This window comes from Bos indicus x Bos taurus, chromosome 7, assembly GCF_003369695.1.
Source record: "Bos indicus x Bos taurus breed Angus x Brahman F1 hybrid chromosome 7, Bos_hybrid_MaternalHap_v2.0, whole genome shotgun sequence".
In the NCBI taxonomy this organism is placed as follows: Eukaryota; Metazoa; Chordata; class Mammalia; order Artiodactyla; family Bovidae; genus Bos; species Bos indicus x Bos taurus.
In genome coordinates, this window is record NC_040082.1 from 42,746,473 (window position 1) to 42,759,433 (window position 12,961).

Here is a 12,961-nt window from a genome sequence, read left to right on the forward strand (position 1 = left end):
TATACATTTCCCTAATGACTAATTAAACTGAACATCTTTTCTAGTACTTACTGTTCATTTTTATATCCTGTTTGGAGAAATGTTTATTTGAATCCTTTAGCCATTTTATCGGAGAAGGCAATGGCACCCCACTCCAGTACTCTTGCCTGGAAAATCCCATGGACGGAGGAGCCTGGTAGGCTGCAGTTCATGGGGTCGATAAAAGTCGGGCACGACTGAGCGACTTCACTTTCACTTTTCACTTTCATGTATTGGAGAAGGAAATGGCAACCCACTCCAGTGTTCTTGCCTGGAGAATTCCAGGGACAGTGGAGCCTGGTGGGCTGCCGTCTATGGAGTCACAGAGAGTCGGACACGACTGAAGCGACTTAGCAGCAGCAGCAGCAGCATGGTAACTTTTATTATTCTATGAGTTCATCATTTGGTAGTTTTTCTAGAGGTCTTCTAGAGGGTTTCCCATCATCCTGTATGTGTGTGTATATACATCCAATACAGTGTGTGTGCAAATTAATTTTTTTCCTGCTCTATATCTAATGATTTAACTGAATGTACCATTTTATCTTGATAATCACATCCCTTGAGTTCAAGTTTCCCTTGAACTTTTAATGATACAAGCTGGTGGTAATTTATTCATTGTTATCTTCTTGTGGGTAATAACACTTTTCCCTTTCTCAGATAGCCTTTAAGATTTTGTCTTTATACATAATTTTGGCACTTTTATTTAAATATGTCTATTTATAAATTTATTTTTATTTATAAATAAATAAAAATTTGTGCAGTACTCTATATATTAAAATTGATAACTCTTGCTTATCTTTTTTTTCTAGAAAATCTTTAGTATATCTCTTTAAATATTCCTTCTCTAACATATCTTCTATTTTTCTGACATTTCAATTAGACATATACTGGTACCTCTGTACCTAATCTCCATCTCTCTTAATACTCTAAGAGTTCTTCCTTTTCATGCTGTAGTCTATTTAATACTAATGTTCAATTTACTAATTCCCTTTTCGACAGAGTTTATCTTTTCCATTAACTGTTTATTTCAGTCAGTGGCTACTTTTTATTTCCAAAAGTTCTACCTGATACCTTCATAGAAGTTTTTTTCTTTTTCTGCTTCATATCTGTTTTCCCATTTTAAAGATGCTTTTGAAGATTAACTACTTAAACATCTTTTCCAGATGATTCTATAACATTAGTTCATCTGGATTGAATTTTTTAAGCTGTTGCCTTATTGCTTGCCCATTTAGTATTCTATGCATGAGCTAAGTTTCTTCAGTAGCGTCCTGACTCTTTGCAACCCCATGGATGGCAGCCCACCAGCCTCCTCTGTCCAAGGAATTCTCCAAACCAGAATACTGGAGTGGGTTGCCATTTCCTACTCCAGGGCATTTTCCTGACCCAAGGATCGAACCCACGTCTCTTATGTCTCCTGCTTTGGAAGGTGGGTTTTTCACCACTAGCGCTACCTGGGTAGCCAGTTTCACTTATATATTTTGGATTTCCCACCACTCCCCTTAGCTTCAGATTTATGTTTTGATGGCTTTCTTTGACTGAAAATTTTATTTTTAAAATCTAAGTTGTCTAGAGCCTTCAAAAGTCCTGAATATAGAAAAACTAAGTTTTACATTACTTTCCAAGTCTTCTCCCCCAGAGCAACATCAGGGAAATTTTGGGCACTTCTAGGTGCTGGTAATGAGGCTTTATCTATTCTCTCTGTTCTGTAGGTAAGAAGTTTCATTACCTGTTGTGCAGGCAGCGGTCAACTGTAAGCATTTTCCCTTCCTCGGGCATCCTGCCTTCCTTAATTTTAAGCAGTGGGGATATTGCCCACAGACAACCTCTGTTCCTGGGCATTAAGAACTCAAAAGCTTTAGTCTCACAGTCTTTGAATTTTTATCAGTTTCTGCTTTATATTATGTTTATCTTCTTTTTAGAGACCATCTTACCACTTGAAAAGTATTTAGAACAGAGTGCGGGCATTAAAATGTAAGCTCATTACATTATCTTGACTGGATGTGGAAGCATAGGAATCTTTGCTGAAGTGGGGGATTCTGGTCCCTGGATTCCAGCCTCCAATCTCTGGTATGGCATAACATGTTTCTGGAAATTTTGGTTGCTCCCTGGCATGGTGTGATGCAAATTGTCTGCTACTACTGACCTCTGTCTCCTTATTAACCTCACAGATTTTCTGTACTCACCCTTCTTGTTAGCCTCAAAGGCACCCCCTTGTACACTTTTTTTTGTTTTTTTTTTTATTACAAACCTTGAAGGTCAATCAAGGAACCCATCCTTAGTAGCTAAAAAATAGCATTCTTTCCTGGAGGGAAGGATACTATTCAGACTCTTCCAGCAGGTAAAAAGGTAAAAGATAGCAATTATGTTCCATATGTCTCATTCACAGAAGAAACTGAAGAAGAACAAAGTATTTTAATGTTCAGTCTTTTTAAGTAATGAAATTAACTGCCTGCTTCACTTTTCTAAGAACTTCTGTTTCCTCTGCTGAGGTGCCCTTCTGTTAGTTCTTTGTGTGCCTAACTTCTTATCAAATCTCAGCTCAGATGTCACCATCCACAGTGAGGACTTTAATTCTATTACTATATTATGTAATAGGATAATGTAAAATATCTGGAAATTATCTATATTGTATATTTTTGCATTGCCCCTTCCCCCTAGACTATAAACTCCATGATGATGGAGGCATGTCTGCCTTGTTTATTTTAATCCTCAAACACCCTGAAGCATGGCCAGCACTCAACACATGTTCTTTAAATACTTGGTAAATGAATGGGTGGGCTGATCCTGTTCCATTCAGAACTGGTCACAGTTGAGAAATAGTATACAGAGCACTTGTCTAACTCAATGAAACTAAGCCATGCCCGTGGGGCAACCCAAGATGGGCAGGTCATGGTGGAGAGATCTGACAGAATGTGGTCCACTGGAGAAGGGAATGGAAAACCACTTCAGTATTCTTGCCTTGAGAACCCCATGAACAATATGAAAAGGCAAAATGAGAGGATACTGAAAGGGGAACTCCCCAGGTCAGTAGGTGCCCAATATGCTACTGGAGATCAGTGGAGAAATAACTTCAGAAAGAATGAAGGGATGGAGCCAAAGCAAAAAGAATACCCAGCCAGTCCATTCTGAAGGAGATCAGCCCTGAGATCTCTTTGGAAGGAATGATGCTAAAGCTGAAACTCCAGTACTTTGGCCACCTCATGCGAAGAGTTGACTCATTGGAAAAAACTCTGATGCTGGGAGGGATTGGGGGCAAGAGGAGAAGGGGATGACAGAGGATGAGATGGCTGGATGGCATCACTGACTCGATGGATGTGAGTCTGAGTGAACTCGGAGAGTTGGTGATGGACAGGGAGGCCTGGCGTGCTGCGATTCATGGGGTTGCAAAGAGTCGGACACGACTGAGCGACTGATCTGATCTGATCTGATCTGATACAGAGCACTATGTGAAATTACATAGGGAGGGCTAGTGGAGATCAGTGGACACCTCCATTTTACAGGCTCAAGGCTTATCACAGTCACAAATAGCAAACTGCTGGCCAGAAAGGAAACAAGGTTGATTTGCCACATTCTGAAGGAGCAGTGGCACTTGGGCCTGGAACCCCCTTTATGCGGTTGGTGCTCGGTAAATAGAAATGCACTGAAGAGACTCTAGATCTTCCTATGCTGGGCATATACACTGGATAGTCACTAAGTCCCCATTGTGCCCTAATTTATAAAGTTATTGTGACAATTAAGGGGGATAATTTAAAAGGATTATTTGGCAATTCATATGAAGACCCTGTTTGGGCAGAGGCAGGAAAAGCACAAGAGAAAGGTCACTGCCTTTTTGCCAGCTGTGCTCATTGTATAAACAAAGAAAGATTAATGGATATCCAAAGCAAAACAAGACCCAAAGGAAGACTCAAAGGAAAGGAGAAAGTAGGAGGCAAGGATGCTGGTATAAACTTACCGTCCTGGTAAAAGAGTTGGTTGTGGGTGCCTTTCTGTTTCTCTGTGGAAATGTTTTTATAACTATCAGAATCTCGATAGATCTGTCAGAGGAATGAAATCAGTAACGCAAATTTTGAAACGTATGTCAGAGATCTTTCTGAGATACTGTGAAATCACTAAATGTTCATCAAAATGGAAGATAAAGATGGAGTTATGAGCCCTCTGGCTTAATTTATCCATTATTTATTGGTGAAGTTCATATTTTCTGGAGTCATGTGGATGTCATGGGGCAGGCTGGATGCCTGAGCCACATGGGGTTCTAGAAGGAAATTGGACAGGTAATTGGGTGATGTGCAGCCATCATCACAGTCTTAGAGTATGGACTCAGAACTGCATGGAGTCAGAATGGAGAAATAGTCACTGGAAAGCTGACTGATTTGACCACTAGGAGGTCAGTGGTGACCTTTTTAGAGATCAGTATAATTCGACCGAAAGACAAAAATTGTTGTTGTTCAGTTGCTAAGTCATGTCTGACTCTTAGTGACCCCATGGACTGCAGCACATCAGGCTTCCCTGTCCTTGACCATCTCCCAGAATTTGCTCAAACTCATGTCCATTGAGTCAGTGATACCATCCAACCATCTCATCCTCTTTCTTCCCCTTCTCCTCCTGCCTTCAATCTTTCCCAACATCATAGTCTTTTTCAATGAGTTGGCTCTTTGAATCAGGTGGCCAAAGTACTAGAGCTTTACCTTCAGCATCAGTCCTTCCAATGAATATTCAGGATTGATTTCATTTAGAATTGACTGGTTTGATATCCTTGCTGTCCAAGGGACTCTCAAGAGTCTTTTCCAGCACTACGGTTCAAAAGCATCAGTTCTTTGACACAGCCTTCTTTATACTCCAACTCCCACATCCCTACATGACTACTGGAAAAACATGTTAACACACTGTCTAGTTTTGTCATAGCTTTTCTTCCAAGAAGGAAGTGTCTTAATTTCATGGCTGCAGTTTGTGTACTCACTGACCAGTGAGTTCTCTTGGCAAAACTCTGTTAGCCTTTGCCCTGCTTCATTTTATACTTAAGGTCAAACTTGCCTGTTACTCCAGGTATCTATTGACTTCCTACTTCTGCATTCCAATCCCCTATGATGAAAAGGACATCTTTTTTTGGTGTTAGTTTTAGAAGGTCTTGTGTTCAACTTCAGCTTCTTTGGCATTAGTGGTTGGGGCATAGACTTGGATTACTGTGATGCTGAATGGTTTGTCTTGGAAACGAACCAAGTCTATCATGTTTGAGATTGCACCCAAGTACTGTATTTCAGACTCATTTGTTGACTATGAGGGCTACTCCTTTTCTTCTAAGGGATTCTTGCCCACAGTCATAGATATAACGGTCATGTGAAATAAATTCATACCCGTCCATTTTAGTTCACTGATTCCTAAAATGTCAATATTCATTCTTGCCATCTCCTGCTTGACCACATCCAGTTGACCTTAATTCATGGACCTGACATTCGAGGATCCTATGCAATATTGTTCTTTGTAGCATTGGACTACTTTCACACAGACACATCCACAACTGAGCATTGTTTCTGCTCTGGCCCGACCTCTTAATTATTTCAGGAGCTATTTCTCTGTTCTTCCTCAGTAGCATATTGGACACCTACTAACCTGGGGGACTTATCTTCTGGTGTCATGTCTTTTTGCCTTTTCATATTGTTCTTGGGGTTCTCGAGGCAACAGTACTGAAGTGGTTTGCATTGCCTTCTCCAGTGGGCCTAGTTTTGTCAGGACGCTCCCCCATAACCCATCTCTCTTGGGTGGTCCTACATGGCATGACTCATAGCTTCATTGAGTTACACAAGGCTGTAATCCATGTCATCATTTTGGTTATCTGTCTGTGATTGTCATTTTTGTTCTAAAGGCCGTTAGATTGTAGTTCTTGCTTCTTCTGTCTGCTCTCTGATGGTTGAGGATGAGGCTTGTGCAAGCTTCCTGATGGGAGGGACTGGCTATGGGGCAATCTGGGTCTTGCTCTGGTGGGCAGAGTAATGCTCAGCAAATCTTTAGTCAAAATTTCTGCTGATGAATGGGGCTGTGCTCCCTCCCTCTTAGTTGTTTGGCCTGAGGCAACCTGGTACTAGAGTCTACAGGCTCTATGATAGGGCTAAAGGCAACCTCCACAAGGACTTATGCCAACATGTGCCTCCCAGGACTGCTGCTGCCAGTATGCCTGTCTCTGAAGCAGGCCACTGCCGACCCACATCTCTGCAGGAGACCCTCAAACACTCAGAGGCAGGTCTGACCCTGTCTCTTTTGGGGTCACTGCTCCTTTCCCCTGGGTTCTGTTGTACACAAGATTTTGCTTGTGCCCTTCAGGCGTGTCTGTTTCTTTCTAGTCCTGTGAAAGTTCTGTAACCATATCCTGGAGAATATTTGTAAGTGTGAAAGTTGAAGTAGTGAGTATAGACTGTTCTCAAGAATTTGGGTGGTAAATTTTCTTGAGGTGACCAGGGTTGAGAGAATACATTTGGATTGTATGTATTGCAGGAGAGATTTGACTATGTTGGCATGCAAAATATAGCAAGACAGGAAAAAAAGGAAGAGGCTCAAGAGAAGAAATATTCTTTTTTTCAAGGAAAAGAGTAAATTATACACACGATGTTAAGGAAAACTACAGAAGAACTGAATGGGGATGAACAAAGTTTTCAGGAACCCATATAATTGAGGTTAGAATTACTGGCATTCTTTATGAGGGAACCTGGTCTTAGACACTGGCCTAGCTCAGACACAGGACTAGTTGACAGCAAAACCAATGCCCTTCCTCCATGTCTATACACACCATCATATGTTAAACTCTTTTCTTGCTGAGAAGCATAATTTTATTGGCAAATACTCACTTGACTATGGAAGGAAAGATTAAGGAATAAAAACTAGTTGGGTCAGATTATAGAATCTGACAGATAATTCACTTTTAAAATGTAGAGAAGAACCCCTGTGGTAACTGTCTGTAATACTAGAAGTGTTAGTGATTCAGTTGTGCCCAACTTTTTGCGATCCCATGGGCTATAGCCTGCCAGACTCCTCTGTCCATGGAATTCTCCAGGCAAGAGTACTGGAGTGGGATCTTGCCTGGGTCTCATTCATTGCAGGCATATTCTTTACCATCTGAGCCACCAGAGAAGCCCCGTATTACTGGAGAAGGGATTAATTATTGGGATCTGAGGACCTTGGTGGATTACTTATGATGAAGTTTTTTATAAAGAGAAGTCTGATGTTGAAGGAGGAATCATGTGTTGCAGTATCATGGGAACTACGGGAAGTATGTTCTGAAGCCTACAGATCATGGGAGGGATGGATTAAAGATGTACTAAGGCTACATGAAACCACTTGAAATTACGGGCTATAGGGTCTACCTTGACAAAACAATCCTAGAATATCGAGGCAGGAGGAGGTTGAGGGGGAGTTTGAAGGAAGAGAGTAAATGAAGAGAGCAGTGATCAGATGATCAGAAAGAGTCTCCAAGACTGGACTGTATCAATTATCACTCTCACAATTTAAGGTAGCTATAAAGTTCAAGTTGTGGTAGAAGTTTTCCTTGGGTTCCACCTTCAAGTCTCTTGAAAGGGGAAAGGGTTGGATCCTTTCTTACCTGGTCCTTACTTGAAGTCCAGTAGGGGAGCCAAGTTCCTACAACCTTGGTGCCCAAATAGAGCTTAGATGTGTGGTCTGTTCTTTGATGTCAAATCTGTAGTCAAGCTTTGTAACCATCACAGGGCCCAGAAGAACATTTTCAAAGATCTTATGAAAAAATGAGAAAATGTGAAATGGAAGGCGAGACTACCTTAAATCCCTAGGTGTTCTCTTTGTTCAGAGGTCTTTTCAAATTTGACCTATTGGTTGAGTTGAAAAAATGGACTGAAAATTTTAAGTTAATAATTTTTTGGCAAAAGTTGAAAGAGATTTCTGTTCATTCACTTTACAAAATTAGCAGTTGTAAAGTCATCATGCTTAAAAAAAGTTTAGGAAAACAGAAATATTCAACCGTATTCACATCACCGTAATGTAACTTAAAATTATCAGTGGTTCCTTTTCATCCTTAACAATACATATATATTTATATATATGTATATATTTTTGTATATTGTATATATTTATATATGTATATATATTTGTATATGTGTATGTATATGTTCATATAGTTGTAATTAGTTTTCATGTAATTTTAGGTTTTTTGACTCATTTTATTTTGCCCTATGGTTTCTAAAATTATTTTAACATTTATAATAGTCCATGAATTGAATGTACCATGATTTATTTACCCTATTGTTGGGAAAAAGACAAATTCCAATTTTTTAACAAAAATAAACAACACTGCAGTAAACAATTTTGGCCTGTATGTTTTCCTTCATGTAGATTTTTGGTAGTGTCAAAGTGTGTGTGATTAAATCTGTTTTACAGATAAAGAGCAGATACTAGTCTTTTTTGAAAAGTTTATTATACAAACATAAACACAGGAATGATAACTATACCTACAGTACCACTATCTAAATAAACCACCTTCAGTTTCTTGGAAGTCTTGAGTCAGGTGTATAAATCATTTTACACACTCAACATTGCATCTTGCTTTACTGTAGACTCCTCATAACCCCTTTAAAGATATTCCATCAAGTTGAACCAACCATGGTCTGTTAGTCTTTCCTTTCAACTGGTTAGGTAGTGCTGCTATTTTTTCCCATCTTTAAATCCTGTTGCAGTGTTTATTTATCACTGTCACTTAAACAACTTTTTCCTATTTAAATATTGTTGCTTGGAGGAAGATGGGATTACTGGGCCAAATTTATGAAGATTTTTATGACTCATTAAAATATTGGTGAATTACTTTTTGAAAATTTTTGCCAATGTCCACTGCACCAATGTTGAGATATATGTCTCACATTTCCTTTTTGATAGAAAAGGTAGGCAAGTTCTTTTGTTTTTCTTTTGTTCTCTGTTATGTCTTCCAATGTTTTAGAAGGAAGAAAGTGTGTATTTTTGTTTGTGTGGATTATCAGTTCAGTCAGTTCAGTTCAGTTGCTCAGTCGTGTCCGACTCTTTGCAACCCCGTGGACTGCAGCATGCCAGGCTTCCCTGTCTATCACCAACTCCCGGAGCTTACTCAAATTCATGTCCATTGAGTCAGTGATGCCATCCAACCATCTCATCCTCTGTCATCTCCTTCTCTTCCCACCTTCAATCTTTTCTGGCATCAGGGTCTTTTCCAAGGAGTCAGTTCTTCTCATCAGGTGGCCAAAGTTTTGGAGCTTCAGCTTCAGTATCAGTCCTTTCAATGAACACCCAGGACTGATTTACTTTAGGATGGACTGGTTTGATCTCCTTGCTGTCCAAGGGACTCTCAAGAGTCTTCTCCAACACCACAGTTCAAAAGCATCAATTCTTTGGTGCTCAGCTTTCTTTATAGTCCAACTCTCACATCCATATATGACTGCTGGGAAAACCATAGTTTTGACTAGACGGACTTTTGTTGGCAAAGTGATGTCTCTACTTTTTAATATGCTGTCTAGGTTGGTCATAACTTTTCTTCCATGACAAACCTGTGTGGATTACCTGCTTATTACTAATTATTGCTTATTAGTGAGCCTGGTGGGCTGCTGTCTATGGGGTCGCACAGAGTCGGACACGACTGAAGTGACTTAGCAGTAGCAGTAATGTCTTGATTCTTTATTAACTTGCATGGTTCCTAAAAACACATAATTTTTAACCATTTCTCTTTTTAATGCTATTATTTTACTATTTTAAAAAGAGTTCTCTTTGTGCTCAGACATATCTGACTCTTTGTGACCCCATGGATTGTAGCCTGCCAGGCTCCTCTGTCAATGAGATTCTCCAGGCAAGAATACTAGAGTGGGTTGCCATGTCCTACTCCATGGGATCTTCCCTTCACAGGGATCGAACCCACATCTCTTATGTCTCCTGTATTGACAGGTGGGTTCTTTACCACTAGTGGCACCTGGGAAGCCCCATGGTTTTTTACTGCTTTAAAAATAGTTCCCTATGAGGCGTGGTGTGGGGAAAGCAGGAACTTAGAGAACTGTGTATTTGAATATGTTAGTCTTTCTTCTTGGCAATTTCTGTTGTCATTCTTCCTCACATCATAGGTTGGTTGCTTGTCAGTTTCCTATTATTTTTATCTTTTACATATTATGTGGTAGTTGGCCTTTTTAGATCTGTTTATCCTGCTAGACTCTTGAGATAGTTAAGAGAAAGGAGTGTGTGTTACTCATTTAGAGGAGAATAAAGATTCAGTTGATACTAGATGAATAAAGATATTTAACTCTGAGGTATTTTAGGGGGGGAATCTGCAACTTCCCCTCCCTCCCCTCACCAAAACAATTGCTGATCGGTTTCCCTAGTAACAGTCAAATAGTACTTTTTCTATTGGTTTGTAATGGCATTCCAGCTACCTGTTTCCCTGGCACCTTATTAGTGTTTCATATCTGCAGCTATTTATTTCATTGTCAAGGCTGCTCACTTGTATGTTGAGTGCAGAAGTCACCATCTTGTTCTTGCTCTCTGTTTTGGAGTGCTTAAGAATAAAGAGTAGATTGAAGTGATACATTGATATAAAACAGATTCACAAATTCACTTGAGTCTATTTCTGAGTTTTCTGGTCTGTTTGACCATTTCTGTTTAGGTACCTGACACTTGGTTGGGCTTAGGTGGTAAATTGCTGAGGAGGCCGTGCCTTTGTTCTTGAGCTCTCATTCTCATGGCATGAGTAGAAGAATTGACAGGTTGCTTTGGTACAAGGGAGGCCTTGATAGAGGTTTGTTCAGAGTTCCCTGAGGGTACAAGGGGCTACTTACTCCACCGAGAAGCAAGTCAGAGAAACCTTCTGAGAGGGACGATGTCTGAGCCAGGTCTTAGAAGGTGAGCTGGGGTAAGCCAGGATGAAGAAAGGAGAGGGTATTTTCTTGGTAGGGAAATAATGCCAAATGCAATGATCTTTCTTTTTGTTTTTGAAATATGGCTATCTTCATCACTGCTATTTTGTGCTTTTAAATAGCCTGTTAGTTTGCATCATTTTAGTGGCTTTTTGTATGCAATGTTCCTTGACTTTAAAAAAAATTATTTTGCCTGATAAAATTTAGAATTATTTTTACTTTCAAGAAAATTTCTGTTAGGATTTTGATTGGAATTTTGTTAAACGTGTAAAATAAGTTGGAGATAAAAAATATCAATTTTAGTCTGTTCAGCTAAGAGTTGGTCTCTTAATTTTATATTTATCTCTCCAAAATTTCTACATTTTAAAGCATAGGTTACACCAAATCTATGGTAGTTTTTCTTTGTGCATAAATTTATGAATGTTTATGCATATACATTATATGTAAAATATATGAGTTAATATCAGAAAAATATGTCTTGGATAGAATTTCCTAAGCAAAACTATTTCATTTTTATTTAAGAAACAAGCACTAACTTTAACTTTTAAAATTTGAGCTGATTTTTAAAATTGTACACGACTGGGGTTTTCTATTTTTCTTAGAATAGCATGTCACTATAGCATGTAAATTTTTACATATCTCTTAAGCTTGCTTTCATGTTTTTCAATATTTAGCAGTTTTGTCTTAGGTTTTTGTTTTCTACTTAGTAAGATGTAAAATTTAGAATTATTAATAGGGCTTCCTTGGCGGAATTTAGAATTATTTATGCCAACTTATGTTTATTATTTATATTTGTTCTTTTGTTGATTATTTTGAAATCTTAAGTTGAATGCTTTGTTTATTCATTCCCTATGATAAGTTTAAATGCTTTTATCATGCCAGAAGACTGCTTTGGCCAAACAGCATACTTTGTAGAGTTTTTCATTCTTTAACTAGGCTAATCACTAAATAGTTAGGAAAATATATTTCAATCTGAAATTCCTAGGGTTTTATGTTAAATATACCATCCATTTCTACTTTCAGAGAATATAGACTGAAGAGTTTTTTTTAATGTTTTCATTTACAGATTATATTTATTTTATATGATCATGGGACAGTCAAAGGGAAGTTTTTTTGATGACATGCTTAGGGGAGTGTATGTGTTTTGTATGTATAACAGTTTTCCAATTTGTAAGTTATAGAGAACAATTACATTTGTCAATTATTTTCCTTATTCTTATACCTCAAAGTTGTGGATTTGGGGTTTTTGTTACTTTCCTGTTCAGCATAATGGTTTAATTATATATAGTCAGCAAGACAGGAACTTTATATATCATCATTAATTAAGTTCTCCTAATACTTCTTACCATGAAGTCTACTGTAAAATATTTTCTTTTTATTTAAGTTTTATAGGTTAATTTTGCCCACCAAGTTTTTAAGTGCAGTTCTTGACTTAGTCTTTTAATAGATTAGATGATTTCATGTTACAGTTTCTACCTTGATTTAATATCTGCTGTCCTCAACTTTGCCATTCCAAAATGCTTACTTTCAATTAAAATATACCATAATTTGGAAGATTGTATTCTCACATTGTATCTACCCATTTTACATTCTAAGTTTTTCCTTGAAATAATCTCACAAGGATTCTATTATTATGTTTAATTGCTTGTGCCAGGGAGTCTCAAAGCAGATCTCGTTTCTCCATTGATGGGTCAGGAGGGTCTTCAGTGGGGGCTGTAAACTGATCCAAACACCAAATATTTGGTGTTATTGAGGATAATTAAAATTCGCAAAAAAAAAAAAAAAAAAAAAATTAGCATGCACAGACTAAAATTAGCCTGTCATTGAACTTAATTGGAGAAGCAAATTCATACATGCTATTCACACGTTTTCTCCCTGAAATGTATGTATTTCTCTGCACTGACTCCCATTCTCTGGCTCTGTACCCAGGACTCTTTTCCTTGGGTAAAGTGGGGCTTGGTGGCTAACTGAACTACAGAGTTTTTGCATCTTTTTCAAAGGAGTCAAGTTGGAGGAAATGTAAAAGTTGCTGTTTTAAACCTATTTGCCACTTTAAAAGAGTT